This window comes from Capsicum annuum, chromosome 7, assembly GCF_002878395.1.
Source record: "Capsicum annuum cultivar UCD-10X-F1 chromosome 7, UCD10Xv1.1, whole genome shotgun sequence".
NCBI lineage: Eukaryota > Viridiplantae > Streptophyta > Magnoliopsida > Solanales > Solanaceae > Capsicum > Capsicum annuum.
This window is the reverse complement of record NC_061117.1, coordinates 142,822,546-142,848,395: the sequence shown is the minus strand read 5'-3', so window position 1 is coordinate 142,848,395 and position 25,850 is coordinate 142,822,546.

Here is a 25,850-nt window from a genome sequence, read left to right as displayed (position 1 = left end):
CTATATGTGAACACATTGCATGTTTGAGATCGAGATTTATGCAGATTAAATAAATACCCAGCATCAGCATAATCAACAAGATCGGAATTGTTATCCTTAGAATAAAATATGCCCATATGTTTGATTCTATTCCGATGTCTCCTAGTAGGAGTTGAACTATACCTTACTAACAAATTGACTAAAAAGGCTATATCAGGCCTTGTAGTATTTGTAAGATACATTAGTGTTGTGCACCAATTGCACTAATATATGGTACTTTACATTTCTCATTTCAGCAAATAATCTATTACTTTTGAAAACTCTCCAAGAGTTTCAATAATATTCAAACCATCAGTTTATCTCTTATAAGGATAACAAATAAGTTTCCCAGAAACTTTATATACTTCAGACATTTTAAATTTTTTAGGGATTTTCATATAGATTTTTGTCAAGTGACAATGTTCAATATGTGTGACATCTTCAAGTCTGTGTGACATCTTCAAGTGTCTGGACTGCAAATCAAATAAGTGTTACTCTTATCAAGACGCATCCTTTCATGTCACTTGATAAATATTTCTACGTCAGCATGCTTAAATAAATATAAAATTCAAATCCTCGTAATTTTTCACAATATTGCGCTAATATTGTATCAAGGATATTGATGATATTTCATTTCGTATCGGTTCATAGTGTGACATGACATTTTGATAATTCATCGCTTTATTATTTTCAAGTATCTGAACCTCTCATAAGGTTTCATGAAGTGTTATGTCTTTGACTCTTTAAGAGCACATTACCTTCTTATTATGACTATTTTCTCCTTATCCTTTTCAAAAATCATTTTATTTGGAATCGATTGATCTACCATGCTTCATGCATGCGTAGACATTGTCCTTTAGGAACACAAATTAGGAGCACTTGCAGCTTAAATATGAGATACTTTTGACGTTCGACTTGAATTATCTTTTGAATGAGGATCTGATGATAATTTCTAACACATTTCATAGCTGCTTATAATCTGCCCCGTATGTTAGGAAAATTCATATTTATGAAATATGGTATATTCATTAATCATATACCGCACATCAGAACTATTAGATTGACAACGTGTGGTTCCTGACTCAGAACCAACTTTGAGGAGAAATTAATCATAATTTATTGGTTTGATGCATACATGTACTTTTGTATATAATATTTTAAATCAATACATAAAGCTTTTGTTCTCATTAGCAATGATTCAGCTATTTATCGAAGGCATTCAATGCTAAACTGACATTATCAAGATGAATTATCTCGATTACACAATCTAAAAATTATGCTCTTAACTCAATTTATTGAGTAGTAACTTTATGAATGTCAAACTGCAGGTTGACAATAAACGTACAATGATCGTCTTATATCGATGCATCTTAATAGATAACATGACTAGTGAACATGCTCATATTCACCTTTTATACTTTTCAGATTTTGAGGGATCAAATCCTAATAATAGTTAGTTCAACTAACTTATCATGAGAACAAGCAACATAAAAAGTTCATGACAATTTTTCTAGTTCTCCAATATATGTTTAATATTCAATATGCACATCTTTGGGATGTTGTAATCGTTCATGTCAATTTATGAACTTTTATGCTAGTATACTTTAAGTTTACCATGACATGTGCTTTTTCGCTTTAGTAAATTTCAGATTTACTACTTTAGAAGTAGATTTCAAAATAACTCTTCTCAATTATTATGCCTCTTTCCGAGGTGAGTTGTAATACCACCACAACCAAGTGCACATTAGCTTTTCTAGATACTATCACATTCGCCCCAGGGAATGGATCTATACTTATAACAATCAAAATTTTTATTCATTGGGAATGAATTATAATTATGCCTTAAGCCTATCAAATTTTGATAGCTTATAACCTCTTTCTAAATATTGCTAATTCAAGAGCAAATCAAGGTGTGCATATAATGTAGAAAATTTTTCTATAACATATCTTTATAATCAGAATAAGCGTGTGAAAATATTTTCACTTTTGATAATTATTATCATATTGTACTTTCATGCTTATATTCGTGCATTCAATCTCTTGTCTTTCATACATATTATGCACTGCTACTACATTTACTTAAAAGAATAAAGCATATTCAATGGGACATGTTTCATGACTTTTCACAAACACCTATTATTTTGCCTTACCAATTATAATATCATCAATATGGTGTATTGAGATTCAAACTCAATATCTTATCCACATAAAAAGGCATCTTAGGCTATAACTCGATGGGACTTGAATCCAACATCTTATCATCATGGTGTATTGAAACTTTTAACCTAATTTCTTACCCTCTTAATGAGATGAGATTTAAATTCATCATCATACGTCAAATAATATTATTCTCCATGAATAAATTTAAAGTATAAGTGGTTCCAAACTAATTTTTTTCCTCAAATGCAACAATAATTATATCATTAGTAGAAAAAGACAAATATCATAAAGAATTACTAACCTTGAAATTATCTTTAGATTTATAATCTCATCTTGTTTGGCAGAGTCTCGTGCTGATAACGTGTTATGAAATATAAAGCAAAGAAGAAGAAGAATGGAAAGAGAAGAGAAGATACTTCTTTATTTCTTTTGAGGAATTCTTGAGGGGTTAATTACAATGAAGGAAATCTCCTTTATTTATAGGGAAAAACTAACCTTGGGGTTTCTGACTTTTTCATAAATAGACATTCACTACATATATGGTAAAGTAGACATTCACTATATATGATAAAATAGACATTCACAATATATGGTAATATATTTATAACATTATTGTTTTATTCCAATTGACAATATATGGTAATATATTTATAACATTATTGTTTTATTCCAATTGACATGATGGTCACGTTGTTTAATGGTTAACAAAATTGTATTTACAACTTGAACTTCAACAACAAGTTCAAGAATAACTTCAAGAACAATAAAGAAGTTCAAGTTATTTTCTAAAAAAATAGGTAAACCATCAAGAAAGAGATGAAGAAAGAAAGAATCAAGTCCACTGAATTGACGATTTGTCCTTAAAAAAATTATTCCCCTCAAGTACACGAGGTTAATGAAATGTATCCCCCTAGGATAAAATGATTCACTTCAATAAGTAGTGGTACCTCAAATTGGCTGAACTACGAACACCCTCAAAGATTTGCAAATCACATTTTGAGTTTTTTTAGAAAGAAGTAGAGATTTTTTTAACTTCAAAATATTGTACCAATACCTGAGGAAAAATCAGACATTTATAGCCATAAAGAGTTGCTTTAGAAAAGAAGAAATGATTCATGAATAATTACAATTTTTTGAAATGTCAGAATGACATGTGAACCCAATCTGCGGCCTCCGATTGTGACATGCGTCCGTATGTTAGCCTTTACACAAACTAGTGTGTTTTGTCTGACTTGCGTTGGCATATACGCTGGCATCTACGTTCGCAGATGGCCAGGTACGTGTGTAGGTCCCCTTTTCATTTTAAAATAGTGCCTTGAAGGGTCGCGTCCCATCAAGGTGCATTGTGACATGCGTCCGCACATGCTCGTGTTAGTCCACAAATAAAGAAATTTAAAATTATATTTTTGAATCATTAAATCTCAAGTTTCAAGTGAATTTTATTCCAAAATATAGTCTCTAAATTGATTATTTGACAAATTTAAATCTAAATCCAAATTCAAACCTAAATTCGAAGTTGAAGCCGAATAGAGCAAGCTCCAACGACGATGACACGAGGCTTATCTTTTTCTTGCCTCACTATCCATATGAAGGAGTGATTCTATATTTAAGCACAAGAATGTTCCCTTCTTCCACTAATGTGAAGAGAAATTCCCTTATAAATTGAACATATATTTTCACTTTTCCTCTATTTTTATTCTCTTCATTTTCCATTCATATTTCACTTGAACACAATAATCGTCCATATAAATAGGAAATGACTATATCATAAAAAACATATGAACAAGTGTGTGATCTACAAGCAAAGACTAATTACATCTAGATACGTAGGTTTTTATTTTAGTTGTTCGTAGTGAACTTGTATCATATGCTCTCAGTGAATCGATAGATGCAATATCTTTGAACCTTCAAACTTTGGTGTACACCCAGATAATAAAACTTACATAGCCAACCTTTTACTGTTTATAATTCTCACTATTTTATTCGTTTCAGCCATGAACACTACCTGATTTTATGAGAACTTAGAGAATAGACTTTTACTATCATTCTACTTGAAGTAACTTTTACTTCACCCTCACATAGGTGATTCCTAAAAATTTAATCTTATATTTCAAACTTGTAATGCCCCAAGAGTACACCCTGGGTGCCACGCGGTGCTTATAATCCCGAGGGACCACAAGCTAACCCATGAGCTGGTACCTGCTACGAGTATTGGGTAAAATTATAACAAAAGATCATATGTGGAATATAACTGAGAAATGCCATAAGGTTTTAAGTCATAAATCTGATAAAGTTTATAAGACAAAACCGATCATACTGAAAAGATATCTGACAATAACAACTGAAATCTAAAAACAAACTAACTATCTGTACTAGTCTAAAAAGCCTCTACTGATTGACTGAGGAGCTGATGGGACAAACCCCAACCTAAATCTGGCTGAATATAAATGATTGAAATTGATAAAAAAAATTGAGCTAAATAAATTATTTCCTTGAAATATGAGGACTAGCCACTGCTACGGTTGATAATCTGAAAAGTCTATGCGTGATCTGGGAACTGAGTGTTCGAACCTATGATATGATACATCATAGTGCAAGAAAAGAGTATGTGATCAGTACTTTGAATGTACTGGTATGCTAAATGAGGTAGGCTTATATGCATGCTTTCATGTGAATGAATAATAACTGACTGAATAAGTAGCATGAAATACTGAATAGAACGCATGAAATCTGTAAGCACTGAAGATGCGTGAAATCTATAAATACTGAGGATGCGTGAAACCTATAAACACTGAGGATGCCCAAGCATAAAATATGTTCTGAATATAATCTGTAAATTAAAATACTAAATCTAACAACTAAATTATTGATATCTGTATGCTATGGTCAAGCAACTGAAATTGAATTACTGAGCTGACTACTGGACTGAGGCAGTAGGAGCTATCATCTAACCAACATGCCCCAATGAGCAATTTGGGATCCAACCTGTGATCACGGTTGGAAGGGTGTCAGTACTGTGCCACGGGTACTAACACTGGTTGTGTGGATCCACTAATGTGTTATCCCGAAGGACTAAGGGTTACCCTCAACTGGCAGGTTAATATTTTAACCTACGTTGGATACGTAGTTATAGAACATGGGGACTGCTGCTAAAGGTCACACCCTCAACTGGCAGGTGAGCCCCTATCCCTAGGTTCGCTCGGTGCTAAATCCTACTCCCAACTAAACTGACTTGGAATACTGAACTGTACTGAGTTTAACTGATTATGATAGCTGACTAAACTGATAATGCTCATAACATATTCTAAAACTATTCTGAAGATACTGAGAATACATAAACAACTAAGTTTTTGGGTATTCATAACCCCCAGGACTCGATAGCAATAATAGTAAAATAATACTAAAACTTGGGGGACATATATGAAAGCATAATTCAAAATTCATTCTTGTAGGCATTTCATCGAACACTTGATATTCATAGTTTAAGCCAAACATGGGAATAGTATAGAGCTTGTAGAAATAACATGATTTCAACACCAATATCACCAATTATGAATTAAATCAGTGAATAACAACATTAAAATATGTGGGGTTTGATAACCAACAATAATTTCATGTAAACATGGTATAGAATTACAATTAATGGGAGTTGATGGTTAAAATCACAATTTAAAATCATAATAGCTTGTAAAGATCATAACTTCAAATTTAAAATTGGATAGTTGGGCTCCATGGGTGAAAGGAAACCATATATTAACACTTAACATACCTGAGTTGATGAATTTGTGAGAATAGATGGTGAATTCTTGAGATTTGATCTTAAATTTTGAAGGCTAGGGTTTTGTTCTTGAAAGAGGGCTACTTTAATTTAGAGACATATATGAAATAATGAGCAAATAATTCTCTATTAGGACTTAAATCCCATGTTTTGATGGATTTGGGGTTATCGGAAAAGACTAAACAGTCTTTGGAATTTAAATTGTAAAAACTGGAAATCCCAATTTTGCATGTCGGCATGATGCGGTACAATCATGGTGCGCCTATTGAAAAAGGACGATCCCGATTTGGCACCTTAGTGTGATGCTGCGCCACCGCGGTGCCTCACTAGAAAAGGATGAGTGCCATTTTGCACTCCACCGCGATGCGGTGTCTGCTCCATCAAGAATTTTGATGCGACATCGACCAACATGATGAGCTACTGAAAGTGACAATTGCAAAAATGCTCCATGATGCGATGCAGTGGAAATCACGGTGAAACTAAAAAAGGATGAACATGAAATTCTCCAACACTGCGATGCGGCCTTATCGCGTTGGGCTACTGCTTTGCATTAAAAGTACCATAACTTCTTACCCGAGTATCGAATTTGGGAAAAATTAGTATCGTTTGAAAGATAATTCAATTTCCTATCACTTAGTGGTCTTGAGATGGAAAACTCTAAATAGAGCAAAAGATATGATTGTTTGAAGTTGGTTGAAGCCATATTCTTATACAAAATTTAATCGGTAAGGATTATTTTGATTCGCCTAATAGTTGAGAGTTATTTGAGACCTTAATATACATCAAACTAACTCATAAAACTATCAAAGAACCATAATATAGTATGCATGAGCTTGAAACATGATGCTAACATTAGTTAGGAATTTCAGGGTTTTACAATATCTCCCCCTTGGGAACATTCGTCCTAGAATGATATTGGATATGCTGAAAACACCGAGGAACAGAGATTACATGCCGAGTAAGCGTGATTATATGACTGAGCCTAAAACATGATTCATGACTGAGCTGGTTTTGTGAATGCATGACTGACATGAGAGTGATACGCAGTTGGAACTGAGCATGGGGAAGAGAAATTCTAAGAAGATTGTTACCTTAAGCTGAGTCTGAGTTTACGAAGAAAAGATTTGTCTGCATATTTGCTTCTGCTTCCCAAGTGGCTCCCTTAACCGACTAATTCCGCCAAAGAACTTTGATTAGGGGAACTTCTTTATTCCTTAGTCTATGAATTTGTCAATCATGGATTTCAACTGGAATTTCTTCGTAAGAAAGGCTGTTCTAAACATCTATACTTTCTAAAGGAATGACAGCACTGGGTCTCTAATATACTTCTTTAACAAGGAGATATGGAATACTGGGTGCATTGATGCTAAGTTTGTAGGCAACTCAAGATCATAAGCCATCTTTTTAAAATAGTTCATAATTCTGTAAGGACGAAAATATCGGGGACTAAGTTTTCCCTTCTTACCAAACCTCCTCACTCCCTTTATGGGTGAGATTTTCAAGTACATAAAAACACCAATCTCAAACTCAAGATCTTTCCCCCTCACATCTGCATAAGATTTCTGTTGGCTCTGGGCTGTCTTAAGCCTTTCCCTAATCAACTGTACTTTCTCTAAAGCATCAAATACCAAGTTAGGTCCTATCAAAGCAGTTCTCCTACCCCAAACTAACCAATTAGAGATCTACATCTCTTTCCATATAGAGCCTCAAACGGAGCCATCTGAATACTGGAATGATAGCTGTTATTATTCATGAATTTAATCGAAGGCAAATAGTCATCCTAACTACCCTTAAAGTCGACTACACACTCCCTAAACATATCTTCAAGGGTGTGAATGTTCCTCTCTGCCTGACCATCGGTCTGAGGGTGAAAGGCCGTACTGAGGTGAACTTGATTACTAAAGCTTTTTTGAAAAGTCTTCGAAAAGTGAGAGGTGAACTACGTACCTCTGTCTGAAATGATAGATAACGGAACATTTTACAACCTAACCAACTCTTTGAGATAGAGCTTGGCATAGTCCTCAGCTGAATAAGAAGTATGAAATGGAAAGAAATGGGCTGACTTGGTCATCCTGTCCACAATAACCCAAATTGAATCATGCTGCTGGTGAGTACGAGGTTAACCTATCACAAAATCCCTATTCACTTTCTCCCACTTCCAAGTGGGAATACGGAACTCCTGCATAGACCCACTAGGCTTCTGATGCTCAATCTAAACCTACTAACAAGTGGGGTACTTAGCTACAAACTCTGCAATATCTCTCTTCATCTCGCTCCACCAATAGATTTCTTACAGATCGTGGTACATCTTTGTGGCACCTGAATGAATCGAGTAACGCGCACCATGGACTTCTACAAAAATTCGGTGTCTCAACTCATCAACACACGACACATATAATCTACCCTGGCAACATAGTGCACCATCTCCCCCCGGGAGAAAACCTTTACTTTCTAATCCCTGACTGGCTCCTTCAGCTTCACCAAACTAGGACCTCTATCTTGCTTTTCTTTCACTTTGGAAACAAAGAAGATTCCAAATTATTCTAAACCAAAACACTAACCTCAGCTAAATCAACCTAACGAATACCTAATCTGGTAAGCTGATGAACTTCTCTAGCTAACTTCTTCTTATCATCCTCAACATGAGCAACACTACCCATAAAAAATCTACTTAGGGCATCTGCCACAACATTGGCCTTGCCCTAACGGTAAAAAAATACTCATATCATAATCTTCCAGCAACTTTAACCATCTCTTCTAACGCTGATTCAAATCCTTCTGTGAAAACACATACTGCAAGCTTTTGTGATCTGTGAATATATAAACATGTACTCCATACAAATAGTGCCTCTAAATCTTTAAGGCAAACAATAAAGCTGCTAACTCAAGATCATGGTGGGATAATTCTTATATGGGGCTTAAGCTGTCTAGAGGCATAGGCCACAATTTTATCCCTTTGCATCAAAATACATCCCAAACCAACTGTGGAAGTATTATAGTACACAAAAAACCCACCTGAGCCATCCGGCAACGTCAAAACTGGGGCTGTGGTGAGTCAAGTCTTCAACTTTTGAAAACTCTTTTCACAAGAATCTGACCACTGAAACTTAACTTTTTTCTGATTCAATCTGGACATGGGGAACGCAATAGATGAAAATCCTTTAATAAACCATCAGTAATAGCCGACCAAACACAAGAAACTCCTGATATCTGACGAAGAGATAGGTCGTAACCAGTTTTCCCCTGCTTAGGTCTTTTAAGAAATAACTCTAATGCCATCACTCGAAATAATATGGCCAAGAAATGCTACTGATCTTAGCAAAAATTTGCACTTATTGAATTTAGAGAATAATTGATGGGCTCTAAGAGTCTGTAATACTATTCTGAGGTGGTCTGCATGATTATTTTCGTTACTAGAGTAGACAAGAATGTCATCAATGAAGACTATGATGAATATGTCCAAGTACTGCTTGAACACTTGGTTAATCAAGTCCATGAAGGCTACTGAGGCATTTGTCAGACCAAAGGACAGGACTAGAAACTTGAAGTGACCATACCGGGTTCTAAAAGCTATTTTTGAAACATCACATTCTCTGACTCTGAGCTGATGATAGCCGAATCTGGGGTCTATCTTAGAAAAGTAACTGGCACCCTGAAGTTGGTCGAACAAGTCATTAATTCTGGGGAGTGGATATTTATTTTTTATTGTGAATTTTTTCAACTGACGGTAGTCAATTCACATTTTGAGAGAATTGTCTTTCTTACGCACGAATAGAATGGCGCGCCCCACGAGGAGATGCTGGGCTTGATGAATCCCTTATCTAGGAGATCTTTCAACTATTTTTTTAACTCTTTGAGTTCTCCTGAGCCATTCGATATGGCAGAATAGAGATAGACTGAGTATCTGGAAGAAGGTCTATTCTGAAGTTAATTTTTCTTTCGGGAGGAACCCCAGGAAGATCTTCAGGAAACACATCTGGAAATTGCCTCACTACCGAAACTTACTCAAGATCAAGAGTCTCAGAATTAGAGTCTCTGACTCGGACAAGATAATAAATAAACCCCTTAGATAGCATCTTTATCGCTTTAAAGTACAAAATAAGCTGACCCCTAAGTGCTGTAGTACTACCCCTCCATTCAAGGACTGGTTTATTTGGAAACTAAAAATAAACTATTCTATTTTTTGCAATCAACTGAAGCATAACATGAGTGGAGCCAATCCATACCGAGAATGACATCAAAATCCGTCATCTCTAACTCCACAAGATCAACTGAAGTGACTTTCTGATATATTATGACTGGACAGTTCCTGTATACCTTCCTGGCTATAATAGAGACACCTACTGGGGTAGACACTGAAAAGGCTCTGCTAAGATTTTGTGACTGACTTCAAAGTTGATGACAATATAAGGGGTTACAAAAGAAATAAAAGCTCCAGGGTTTAATAAAGCATAAACATGTAAATGAAAGACTTGAAACGTACCAGTAACCATATCAGGAGAATTTTCCTGATCTTATTGGACCTGAAGGGCATACAATCTATTTGGACGTTGACCACTAGTAGCACTAGAAGTGGCACCCTGCTGGGTTGGACGACCAGCCAAAATTGGGGAACGACTGGATTGAACCTGCTGACCACTCTTTGGATAATCCCTAACTCTGTGGCTTGGCTTGCCACACCCAAAACATACTTCACTACCGGCTCTACAAATACCCTGATGGTTTCTACCATATTTCTAGCAAAGAGGATTCGTACGAGCACTGTTAACACTCCATTGGGACTTAGAGCCTGGTCCCCTATACCTATTGTAATTTTTAAACTTAGGTACTAGGGCACTAGCCGAAGATGGAGTTTGGACTGAAGATTACTAAAGGAATTGAGGACGGTAACCACCTTTTGACCTTCGCTGATTGAATTTAAAGCTACCCGTTCTAGCCCTCTTATTCTCCCTCTTTCTTTTCTTAGTCTTTTTCTCCTCAATCTATTGAGCATGGACTATAAGCCTAGACAAGTCCATCTCCTTAATCAACAATGCAGTCCTATACTTTTTGACCACACTGTCAGATACACCAGACATGAACTTACTCATTTTAGACCTGCTATCAGCTACCACATAAGGAGCATATCTAGCTAACTGAGTAAACTTGAGGGAATACTTCTTCAAACTCATGTTGCCTTGCCTCAAGTTTATAAAATCTAGCTCTTTGGCTTCTCTTTACTCCTATAGAAAGAACCTATCTAAGAAGGCTGTAGAAAACTCTTCCCACTCTATAGGCCCTGTATCGGTGCCTCTATCTACCTCCTATAGATTAAACCATGTATGAGCTACATCTTGCAAGTGATAGGCAGCTAACTCAGCACTCTTACTAGCAGTTACCCCCATAATATCCGTCACCTTCTACAACATATCTAAGAATTCCTGCGGATCCTCTTCAGATTTGGATCTTGAAAATAGAGGAGTATTTATTTGGATAAAGTTCTGAATCCTAGCTTTGGTAGTATTGGCCAGAACAACGGCTGGATGAAAATTTTGAGCCACTATAGAGTGATCTAGAGTAGTGAATGCAGCTCTGAACTTTGCATGAGAAACATGCTCATTCAAGGGTTCTTCCTGAATAGGCGGAGGTGCTGGCTAGTTTACGTTTCTTCTTCCGTTTGTCTTTTTGGGAGGTATGTCCTATAAATGGATGTAAGAATAGATTATATAGAGAGTTTAACATGAGCACATTCTCAATCGCATGACATGAACACTGAAAGAAGGGAAACTTTTCCTAAATACCACATAGACTCTTGCCCATAAGTATGGCATGCTTCACACTCATGTACAAGATTCTACTTGATATGGCTTTCAGACTTCATAGGATACTTTAAAATCATAGGCTCTGATACCATATTTATAATACCTCGAGAGTACACCCTGCGTGCCACATGGTGCTTACAGTCCAAAAGGATCACAAGCTAACCCATGAGCTGGTACGTGCTGTAAACGCTAAGTAAAACTGATAACAAAAGATCATATGTGGAATATAACTGAGAAATGCCATAAGGTTTTAAGTCATAAATCTGATGAATTCTATAAGACAAAACTGATAATACTGAAAAGATATCTGATAATGACAACTGAAATCTAAAAACTGACTAACTATCTGTACTAGTCTGAAAAGCCTCTACTGACTGACTGTGGAGCAGATAAGACAAACCCTAACCTAACTTCGACTGAATATAAATAACTAAACTGATAAAGCAATGTAAGCTAAATAAATTATATCCTCAAAATATGTGGACTCACTACTGCTATGACTGATAATCTGAAAAATCTATGCACGATCCGAGAATTGAGTGCCTGAACCTATGATATGATACATCATAGTACAAGAAAAGAGTATGCGATCAGTACTTTAAATGTACTGGTATGCTAAATAAGGTAGGATGATATGCATGGTTTCATGTGCATGAATAATAACTGACTGAATCAGGAGCATAAAATACTGAATAGAATGCTTGAAATCTGTAAGCACTAAGGATGCATAAAATCTATATATACTGAGGATGCGTGAATCCTGCAATCACTGAGGATGCATAATGAAGCATAAAACATATTTTGAATATAATTTTTAAATTAAAATACTGAAATTTGATAACTAAATTAATGATATCTGTATGCTATGGTCAAGCAACTAAAACTAAATTACTGAGATGGCTACTGGATTGAGACTATAGGAGCTATCATCTAACCGATATGCCTCAATGAGCAATTTAAGGTCCAACCTGTAACCCCAGTTAAAAGAGTGTCAGTACCGTGCCACAGGTACTAACACGGGCTATATGGATCCAGTAAAGTATTGTCCTGAAGGAATAAGGTATACCCTCAACTGGCAGGTACCCGTATGAGATCAACCCTTAACTGGTAGGTTAACATTTCAACCTACGCTGGATACATAGTTATAGAATGCGGGGACTACTTTTAAAGGTCATACCCTCAACTGGAAGGTGAGCCCCCATCCCTAGGTTCGCTCGGTGCTAAATCCTACTCCCAACTGAAATGATTCAGAATACTGAACTATACTGAGTTTAACTGATTATGATAACTGATTGAACTGATAATGCTCATAATATACTTTGAAACTATTTTGAAGATACTGAGAATAAGTAAACAACTAAGTTTTTGGGTGTTCATAACCCCTAGGACTCGGCAACAATAATAGTATAATAATATTAAAACTTAGGGGACATATATGAAAACATCATTCAAAATTCATTCTTGTAGGCATTTCATCGAACACTTGACATTCATAGTTTAAGCCAAACATGGGAATAGTATAGAGATTGTAGAAATAACATGATTTCAACACCAATATCACCAATTATGAATTAAATCAGTAAATAACAACATTAAAATATGTGGGGTTTTATAACCAACAACAAAATCATGTTAATATGGTATCGAATTATAATTCATGGGAGTTCATGGTTAAATCACAATTTAAATCATAATAACTTATAATCATAACTTTGAATTCAGAATTGAATACTTGGGCTCCAGGTTTGAAAGGAACCTATCGATGAACACTTAAGATACCTGAGTTGATGAATTCATGAGAATTGATGGTGAATTCTTGAGATTTGATCTTGAATTTTTGAGGCTAGGGTTTTGTTCTTGAAAGGGGGCTACTTTAATTTAGAGAGAGATGTGAAATAATGAGAAAATAATGCTCTATTAGGACTTAAATTCCATGTTTGGATGGATTTGGTGTTATGGGAAAAAACTAAACAGTCTTTGGAATTTGAATCGTGAAAATTGGAAATTTCGATTTTGAATGCCGGTGCGATGCAGTACAATTGCGGTGTGCGTCTAGAAAAAGGACGATCCCGATTTGTCACCTTGGCGTGATGTGGAGCCATCGCGGTGCCTCACTGGAAAAGAAAGAGTGCCATTTTGCACTCCCCCGCGATGTGGTATCTGCTCCATCGGGAATTTTGATGTGACACCAACCAATCACGGCAAGCTACTGGAAAGTGACAATTGCAAAAATTCTCCTTGGTGCAACCCGGTGGAAATCACGATGACACACTAGAAAAGGACGAACGTGAAATTGGCCATCATCGTGACGCGACCTTATCGAGTTGGGCTACTGCTTTGCACTAGAAGTCTCATAAATTCTCACCCAAGTATCGAATTTAGGCAAAATTGATATCGTTGGAAAGATAATTCAATTTCTTATCATCTGGTGGGTATTGAGCTGGAAAATACTAAGTAGAGAAAAAGATATGATCATTTGAAGTGGACTAAAGCAATATTCTTATAAAAAATTCAATTGGTAAGGATTATTTTGATTCGTCTAATAGCTGAGAGTTATTTGAGACATTAATATACATCAAACTAACTCATAAACTATTGAAGAACCATAATATACTATACATGATCTTGAAAGATGATGCTAACATTGGTTTGGATTTTTGGGGTATTACAATATCTCTCCCTTGAGAACATTCGTCCTCGAGTGATACTGGTTATGCTAAAAACATTGAGGAGCTGAGATTATATGTTGAGTATACGTGATTACATTACTGAGCCTAAAACACGATTCATAACTGAGTTGGTTCTGTGAATGCATGACTGACATGAGAGTGATATGCAGCTGAAATTGAGCATGGAGAAGAGAAATTCTAAGTAGATTGTTACCTTAAGCTGAGTCTGAGTTTGGGGAGAAAGATGAGGGTAGTTTGTCCTCATATCTGCTTCTTCTTCCCAAGTGGTTCCCTCAACGTTCTAATTCCGCCAAAGAACTTTGAGTAGGGGAACTTCTTTGTTCCTTAATCTATGAATTTGTCGATCAAGGATTTCGACTGGAATTTCTTCATAAGAAAGGCTGTTCTGAACATCTACGCTTTCTAAGGGAACGACAACTGCTAGGTCTCCAATACACTTCTTCAACAAGGAGATATGGAATACTGGGTGCACTGATGCTAAGTCTGAAGGCAACTCAAGCTCATAAGCCACCTTTCTAAAATGGCTCATAGTTTTGTAAGGACCAACATATCGGGGACTAAGCTTCCCCTTCTTACCAAACCTCTTCACTTCCTTTATGGGAGAGATTTTCAAGTATACAAAATCACCAATCTCAAATTCAAGATCTTTCCCCTTCACATCCGTATAAGATTTCTGTCGGCTCTAGGTTGCCTTAAGCCTCTCCCTAATCAACTGTACTTTCTCTAAAGCATCAAACATTAAGTCAGGTCCTATCAAAGCAGTTTCTCCTACCTCAAAACAACCAATTGGAGATCTATATCTCTTTCCATATAGAGCCTCAAACAGAGCCATCTGAATACTGAAATGATAGTTGTTATTCTATGTGAATTCAATCAAAGGCAAATATTCATCCCAACTGCCCTTAAAGTCGACTACATATGCTCTCAACATATCCTCAAAGGTTTGAATGGTACTCTATGCCTGTCCATCTATCTGAGGGTGAAAGGCCGTACTAAGGTAAACTTGGGTACCAAGACCTTTCTAAAAATCTTTCCAAAAGTAAGAGGTGAACTGCGTACCTCTGTCTGAAATGATAGATAATGGAACACTGTGCAACCTAACTAACTTTCTGAGATAGAGCTTGGTATAGTCCTCAGCTGAATAAGAAGTATGGACTGGAAAAAAAATGGGATGAATTGGTCATCCTATCCACAATGACCCAAACTGAATCATGCTGCTGGCGAGTATGAGGAAATCCTGTCACAAAATCTATGTTCACTTTCTCCCACTTCCAAGTGGGAATACTGAACTCCTGCCTAGACCCACTAGGCTTTTGATGCTCAATCTTAACCTACTGATAAGTGGAGAACTTACCTACAAACTCTATAATATTTTTCTTTATCCCACTCTACTAATAGATTTTCTATAGATTGCGGTACATCTTTTTGGCCCCTGGATGAATCAAGTAAATCGCACCATACGCTTCAACAAGAATTCATTGTCTCAATTCATCAATACGTGACACACACAATCTACACTAGCAACGCAGTACACCATCTCCCCTGGGAGAAAACCTCTACTTTTTTATCCTTGAATGGCTCCTTCAGCTTTACCAAACTAGGATCCCTATCCTATTTTTCTTTCACTTATGCAACCAAAGAAGATTTTGAACTATTCTAAACCCAAACATTACCCTCAGTTGAATCAACCAAATGAACACCTAATCTAGTAAGTTGATGAACTTCTTTAGCTAACTTCTTTTGATCATCCTCAACATGAGTAACGCTACCCATAGAAAATTTACTTAGGGCATCTGCCACAACATTGGCCTTGCCCAGATGGTACAAAGAGCTCATATCATAATCTTTCAGCAACTCTAACCATTTTCTATGACACAGATTCAAATCCTTCTGTGAAAATACATACTGTAAGTTTTGTGATCTATGAACATATCAACATGCACTCCATACAAATAGTGCCTCCAAATTTTTAAGGTAAACATAACAGCTGCTAACTCAAGATTATGGTGGGATAATTCTTATACAGGGCTTAAGCTGTCTAGAGGTATAGGCCACAACTTTACCCCTCTGCATCAAAACACATCCCAACCCAACTTTAGAAGTATCACAGTACACAACAAACCCATCTGAACCATCTAGCGACGTCAAAACTAGGGCTGTGGTGAGTCAAGTCTTTAACTTCTGAAAACTCTTTTCACAAAAATCTGACCACTAAAACTTAACTTTCTTCTGAGTTAATATAGACATGGGGGACGTAATAGAAGAAAATCCTTCAACAAACCGTCGGTAATAGCCAGCCAAACCCAAAAAGCTCATGATATCTAATGGAGAGATGGGTCATTGCCAGTTTCTCACCGCTTCAGTCTTTTGAGAATCAACTCTAATGCCATCACTGAAAATAATATGGCCAAGAAATCTATTGATCTTAGCCAAAATTCATACTTACTAAATTTAGTGAACAACTAATGGGCTCTAAGAGTCTGCTATATTATTCTAAGGTAGTCTGCATGATTATTTTCATTACGGGAGTAGATAAGAATGTAATCTATGAAGACTATGACGAACATGTCCAAGTATTGCTTAAACACTTGGTTCATCAAGTCCATGAAGGCTGATGGGGCATTACTGAGACCAAAGGACATGACTAAAAACTTGAAGTGACCATACCAGGTGTTGAAAGCTCTTTTTGAAATGTCACATTCTCTAACTCTGACCTGATAATAGCCGAATCTGAGGTCTATCTTAGAAAAGTAATTGGCACCCTGAATTTGGTCAAACAAGTCATTAATTCTAGGGAGTAGGTATTTGTTTTTGATTGTGACTTTGTTCAACTGACTGTAGTCAATACACATTTTGAGAGAACCATCTTTCTTATGCACGAACAACATTGGCGCGCCCCACGGGGAGACACTGGACCTGATAAATCCCTTATCTAGTAGATCTTTCAACTATTCTTTTTAACTCTTTGAGTTCAGTTGGAGCTATTCAGTATGGAAGAATAGAGATAGGCTGAGTATCTGGAAGAAGGTCTGTTTCGAAGTCAATTTTCTTTTTGAGAGAAACCTCGGGAAGATCTTCAGAAAACACATATGGAAATTCCATCACTACTAAAACTGACTCAAGATTAGGAGTCTTAGAATTAGAGTCTCAGACTCAGATAAGATGATAAATACATCCCTTAGATATCATCTTTCTCGCTCTAAGGTACGAAATATGCTGACCCCTAAGCGCTGTAGTACAACCCCTCCATTTAAGGACTGGTTCATTTGGAAACTAAAAATAAACTATTTTATTTATGCAATCAACTGAAGCATAACATGAGTGGAGCCAATCCATGCCGAGAATTACGTCAAAATCCATCATCTCTAACTCCATAAGATTAACTGAAGTGACTTTCTGAGATATTTGGACCAAATAGTTCTTGTATACCTGCTTAGCTACAATAGAGACACCTACTGGGGTAGACACTGAAAAAGGCTCTGCTAAGATTTTAGGACTGACTCCAAAGTTGACGGCTATATAAGGGGTTATAAAAGAAAGAGAAGCTCTAGGGTCTAATAAAGCATAAACATGTAAATAAAAGACTTACAACATACTACTAACCAAATCAGGAGAATTTTCCTGATCCTGTTGGGACTGAAGGGCATACAATCTATTTGGAAGCTGACCATTAGTACCATTAGATGTGGCATTCTGCTGGGTCGGGCGACCGGACGGATCTGGGGAACGACTAGACTGACCCTGCTGACCACTCTTTGGACAATCCCTAACTTCGTGGCCTGGCTTGCCATACCTAAAACATACATCACTATCGGCTCTACAAATACCCTGATATTTTTACCATATTTTATGGAAAGAGGATTTGTACGAGCTTGTTAACACTGCCTTGGGACATAGAGCATGGCCCTTATACCTATTTTTATTTCTGAACTTAGGTACTTGGGCACTAGCCAAAGATGGAGCTGGGACTAAAGATTTTTGAAGGAACTGAGGATGGTTACCATCTTTTGACCTTGGCTGATTAAAATTAAAGCTACCCATTCTAGACTTCTTGTTCTTCCTCTTTATCTACTTAGTCTTCTTCTCCTCAATCTGTTGAGCATGGACCATAAGCCTAGAAAAGTCCCTCCCCTTAATTAACATTGCAGTCCTACACTTCTTAACCATACTGTCAGATACACCAAACACTAAATTAATCATCTTAGACCTGCTATCAACTACCACATGAGGAGCATACCTAGCTAACTGAGTAAACTTGAGGGAATACTCCTTCACACTCATGTTTCCCTACCTCAAGTTAATAAACTCTAACACTTTGTCTTCTCTTAACTCCAATGGAAAGAACCTATCTAAGAAGGCTGTAGCAAACTCTTCCCACTTTATAGGCCCTGCATCAGCATCTCTATCTACCTTTCACTACTTAAACCATGTATGAGCTATATCTTTTAAATGATAGGCAGCTAACTCAGTACTCTCACTAGCTGTTACCTTCATAATATCTGTCACCTTCAATACCATGTCTAAGAATTTCTGCGAATCCTCTTCAGATTTAGATCCTAAAATAGAGGATGATTTATTTGGGTAAAGTTCTAAATCCTACCTGTGGCAGTATTGACCACTGGGTTTGAATAAATAGTGGATGGCTGAACATCTACATGATAAATATGCTCATTCAAGGGATCTTTTTAAATGGGTGGATGTGCTGGCTGGTTTATATTTCTTTTTTTCATTTGTCTTTCTGGGAGGCATGTCCTATAAATGAATGGGAGAATAGATTACACAGAGAGTTTAATATGAGCTCATGATCAATTGCACGACATGAACACTAAAAGAAGGGAAACTTTTCCTAAATGCCTCATAGACTTTTGCCCATAAGTGTGGTGCGCTTCATACCCATGTACACGACTCTACTTGATATGGCTTTTAGACTTCCTAGGACACTTCAAAACCTTAGGCTCTGATATCAAGTTTGTAACTTCCTGAGAGTACACCCTGGGAGACACATAGTGCTTACAGTCTTGAGGGACCACGAGCTAACCCATAAGCTGGTACCTGCTGCGAGTACTGAGTAAAATTAATAACAAAAGATCATATGCAAAATATATCTGAGAAAGGCCATATGGTTTTAAGTCATAAATATGATAAAGTTTATAAGACAAAACTGATAATACTGAAAAGATGTTTGACAATGACAACTAAAATCTAAAAACTGACTAACTATCAGTACTAGTCTAAAAAGTCTTTACCGACTGACTGAGGAGCTGATGGGACAAACCTCAACCTAACTCTAACTAAATATAAACGACTGAAACTGATAAAGAAATCTGAGCTAAATAGATCATGTCCTCAAAATATGAGGACTCACTATTGTTATGGCTAATAATCTGAAAAATCTATGCGCGATCCAGGAACTGAGCATCCAAACCTATGATATGATACATTATAGTGCAAGAAAAGAGTATGTAATCAGTACTTTGAATGTACTGGTTTGCTAAATAAGGTAGGAAGATATGATGGTTTCATGTGCATGAATAATAACTGACTGAATAAGTAGCATGAAATACTGAATAGAATGTATAAAATCTGTAAGCACTGAGGATGTGTGAAATCTATAAATACTGAGGATACGTGAGACCTGTAAACACTAAGCATGCGTAACCACACATAAAACATATTTTGAATATAATTTGTAAACTGAAATACTGAAATCTGATAACTAAATTACTGATATCTGTATGCCATGGTCAAGCAACTGAAATTGAATTACTGAGCTGACTACTGAACTGAGACTTTAGGAGCTATCATCTAACCGACATGCCTCAATGAGAAATTTGGCATCCAATCTGTGACCCAATTGGAAGGGTGTCATTACCGTGCCATGGGTACTAACACTAACTATGTGGATTCACTAAATTGTTGTCCCGAATGACTAAGGGTTACCCTTAACTGGCAGGTACTCGTATGAGATCAACCCTAAAATGGCAGGTTAATATTTCAACCTACGCTAGCTACGTAGTTATGAAACGCGGGGACTGCTGCTAAAGGTCACACCCTCAACTGGTAGGTGAGCCGCCATCCCTAGGTTTGCTTGGTGCTAAATCCTACTCCTAACTGAACTGACTCGGAATACTAAATTGTACTGAGTTTAATTGATTGTGATAATTGACTAAACTAATAATGCTCATAACATATTCTGAAACTATTCAAAAGATGCTGAGAATAAGTAAACGACTAAGTTTTTAGGTATTCATAACCCCAGGACTTGACAACAATAATAGTCAAATAATACAAAAACTTTGGGGACATATATGAAAACATCATTCAAAATTCATTCTTGTAGGAATTTTATCTAACACTTGATATTCATAGTTTAAGCCAAACATGGGAATAATATAGATCTTGTAGAAATAGCATAATTTCAACACCAATATCATCAATTATGAATTAAATCAGTGAATAACAACATTAAAATATATGGGGTTTGAAGTATGACGCTAATATTGGTTTGGAATTTTGGTTTATTACTGAACTATTTGGTCATTCCTGCCAAACTTAAAAATTATTAAAAATCTTCAAACCATAAGTCTTATCCTTATATCCCGAACATTGTCTTCATCGTGAGAATGAGTTGAGTTTATTGACAATATTGAATCGTCAGTCACAACTTTGTTTAATCTTTTTGAACCTAGCTCTTGGAATCTCCAGTCTTCAAGGTACAATTACTGTCATGATGAATTGTCCATTTGTCCTAGGCCATAAATTCATTTCCTTTGATGATCTATCAGCTCCCTCTCTAATTAAGCCTTTTTTAAGTCTACCGAACACATTATCCTTTGACCTTACATAGTCAATTATGATAATTCTAGTAGAGAGTAGTTCTCTAATGATATTATGTCTCTATTTTATACGATGAGATTTACCGTTATAAATCATGCCGTCTACCCTACCTATTGCAGACTTTCTATTATAATGTATGAATAAAGGTTCCAATGGTTTGGGTCAATAAGGAATACCTTTAAATAATTTTTAGAGTTATTTAGCTTCTTCACCAGCTTTATCTAGAGCGATACACTCAACTTTCATTATAGAGCGAACAATACATGTTTGTTTGGATGATTTCCAATATACTGGTCTTTCACCCAAATTAAATATGTAAATACTAGTGGATTTTATTTTATTTAATCCGGTGATCCAATTTGTATCACTATATTCTTCAACTACCGTTGGATATTTGTTATAATTCATAGCATAGTCTTTAGTATATTTTAAATACCCCAAAATTTTTATATTCCCATCCAATGAGTTTGATTGGGATTACTCGTGTACCGTTAATAGCACATACTATATCTAGTTACGTACAAAATATACGCCAAAGTTCCCAACACTCTTGCATGCTTCAACTATGAGTCACTTTCACATTCATTCTTTTGAGAAGTTTTGGCAATATTGAAATCCATATACCTGCACTTGTCAAGTACTTTTTCAATATGCGACTGTGACAATGCCAATTCTTGTGGAGTTCTATAAATTCTTATCTCTAAGATCATATCAGCAACTCCAAGGTCTTTCATATTAAATTTTATCATAAACATTTATTTTATTGTATTTATATCAGAAATGTCTCTACTGATGATCAACGTGTCATCCATATACAAACAAATAATGACTTTGTGATTTGGAGTGTCTTTAATTCAAAAACATTTATCACATTCATTTATCTTGAATTCATTTGCTAACTTGGTTTGGTCAAACTTTGTATGCCACTGTTTGGGTGCTTATTTTAGTCCATAAAATGACTTAAAAAGCTTGCATACTTTTTTTTTTACAAGAAACCACGAAACCCTCGGATTGTTTCATGTAACTTTCTTCCTCCAATAATTCATTTAAGAAAGCCCTTTCCGCATTCATTTTATGGATTTCAAGACTATATACCACATCTATTGCAATCAACATCTAAAAATATGTTATCCTTGTTACTAATGAGTATGTTTCAAAATAATTAAGGCCTTCTTTTTTTGTCTAAAGCCTTTCACAACAAGTCTTGCCTTGTATTTGTCAATAGTAAAATCAACGTTTTCATTTTGAAGATCCATTTAGAACCTAAAGGGTTATTTACTGGAGGAAGATCAACCAATTCCCAAGCATTTTTGCTCAAGATTGAATCAATCTCACTATTGACAGCCTCTTTCAAAAAGGATAAGTACGTAGACGACATCACTTCTTTGAATATTTGAGGTTCATTTTAAAAAATAAATGTCATAAAATTTGATTTGAAGAAAGTAGACGTCTTTTGACGTGTACTATGACTTGGATTCTCATTATTAAGTACATTTTCCTTTGGTTCATTCCAGAGTCGTTTAGACCCTTCATTAGATAGCTCATCTCAAGTTTTATACGGATAAATATTTTCAAGGAACTCAACATTATTTGATTTTATTATTGTATCATCACGAATATTCGGATATTTGTATTTGTAAACAAAAAATTGGCCTGCTTTACTGTTTGTAGTATATACGATGTAAATACAGTCCACAATCTTTGGTCCTATTTTAACCTTTTTGGATATAGGAACTGGACTTTGGGTAGACACCACTACACTTTGAAATATTGTAAGTTGGGTTTTCTTTATTTTCATTTTTCATATGAAATAAATTGTGTCTTGCTATGAGGCACTCTATTGAGTATTCAGTTTATTGTAAAGATAACTTTCGCCCCATAAGTTTTACGGTAAACCCGATCTTATAAATAAGACATTCATCATTTTCTTCAATATTTGATTTTTTCTTTTTGCAGCCCCATTTGATTGAGCTGAATACGAGACAATAGTTTGATGGGAAATTTTATTTTTCAACATATCTCTGCAAAAAAAAAGGTCAAAAAGAGATTTATACTCTCCATCCTTATCACTTCTTATTATTTTAATCTTTTTATCCAAATAGTTCTTGGTTGGTGTCACGATCCAATTTCTCAGGTTATGATGATGGGTACCATAACTCACCAGTAGGCAAGCCAACCCAAAGTCCGGAACAACTAGTAACAGACTTCACAATATTACAAGGAAAAAATGCTGAATAAATGAAATAAGGATCATTACATAATAGAATCACAAAACCTAGTGGTATTTGTACAAGAGCTTCTAATATCACAAGAGTACAAAAGTGAAATAACAACGGAATTACACAGATACAACTTATCTCTGAATACAATATAAGGATTAGCCTAATACAAAAGAGAGAGATAAGTAATACTCCAAATGTCAGGAGCTCACTATAAGTCTCTGAACTATGGCTGCTTTGCACGAGGCACACGTCAACGACGATAACCCGTACTATAATCTGCAGGCTACAGAAGTGTAGTATGAGTTCCAAACGAATGGTACTCAATAGGTAACTGCCAACTGACTCCAAAGATAAAGCAGATATATACAACATATAAATAGAATGGAAACAACACTTAAGAGTCCAGGGCTTATATATCAAGTCAATGAGAATAATAAGGGACAACTATCCTATTTAAGTCCAAGAGTCTAACACAACAAGGCTAAAGAATTATCAGGGTGAACAATCTTATTCCAATTACATTCAATATAAATCAATTCTATACCGTATATCCCAGGTCAATATACGAACAAAGAGTGAAAGAAAGGTATATAACAATATACAAGGTCAAGAAACAAATATACAATATAAACAAGCGAAGGAAGGAATATATGGTAGTGCCATAGCTTTATATAGCTAGATACATAAACATATACGCATGTAAACCCGATGTCATGTCAAGCATAATCTAGATCACCATCATATTCTCATGTAAAGACCTCATTATAATACTATCAGGATTTAATGCTATCATACACAGGGTTGCTAATCCACATGGTTAGACATGATATAATCGTGCATAACAATGCAATCAAAAGATAAAGAAGGACAAAAACATACCTTAAATCTTGATACCAAATCAACGGCCAATCTGATGACAAACTAGTCATAATAATGATCATAATTATGATAATAACAATATCAATAATAATGCGAATAACCGGCTACTCTGGACAGTCATATACCTAATCGAGCCTATACGTACCTCTACTGGCCTAGACTTAGAAGGTTCAATCAACATATAACAACACAAAGCATATTCTTCACCCATATTTAAGCAACCGACCTATACCGACTGATACACATAGGTGCATACTAGTGATAAGCGATGCGCAGACAGGAATGAATGCAAGGTACACAATCAATATCACAACTCATCATAAATGTCATCATTATAGTAATCAACCTTCGACCTTTCTGGGTATCAATATATCATCACAGTATCCTCCAGCCTTGTCGGGTATTAATATCATCACAATATCATCCTCCGCCCTTATCGGGTATCAATATCATCACAATAGTATCCTCCGGCCTTGTCGGACATCAATATTATCACAATAGTATCCTGTAGCCTTGTCGGGTATCAATATCATCACAATATCATCCTCCGACCTTATCGGGTATCAATATCATCGGAATAGCATCTTATGGCCTTGCCAAGTATTAATATCATCACAGTATCCTCCAGCCTTTCTGGATATCAATATCATCACAATAGTATCCTCTAACCTTGCCGGATATCAATATCATTACAGTAGTATTTCTGACCTTGCTGGGTATCAATATATCATCACGATATCTTCCGACCTTATTGGGTATTAATATCATCATAATAGTATTCTCCAGCCTTGTCGGGTATCAATATCATCACAATAGCATTCTCTGGCCTTGGTGGGTATCAATATATCAACATGGTATCCTCCATCCTTATCAGGTATCAATATCATCATAATAGTATCTTTCGACCTTGCCGGGTATCAATATTATCACAATAGCATCCTCCGGCCTTGTCGAATGTCAATATCATCATAATTAACATTACAAAATAACATATACTAATATACTCACATTATCATATCGCCATAAAGTATCTATCTAGACAATACTTCCCAACCACTAATTATTAGCTAACCAATAGTATTTATAATGAAACTAAGTTCTCTAGTCATCACACGACCACTAGTTATTTGTCTAGACATTATCCTTATTTAAGGGATCGCAACTAACCATTCTTTATTAGATAGACAACATTTAGCCAAGGTTCATCACTGGATGATAACGCTCAAATTATACTCTTGAATGGGTGTAAGCGATCTTTGTCAATATAAAACTCAACTAGGTTGGGGTCGAATCTCACAGGGAATATGGTGTGAACTCAAATCGTTTGCGATTTAATTCACTGATAGTTTAACATTTCCTAAAATGGGGGTTTAAGTTTCACAAGTAATTGTTTATCACTTTAATTTTGATGTTTGTAACCAAGATTTTAGGAAATAACTAGAATTATGTTCACTAGGGCTTACGG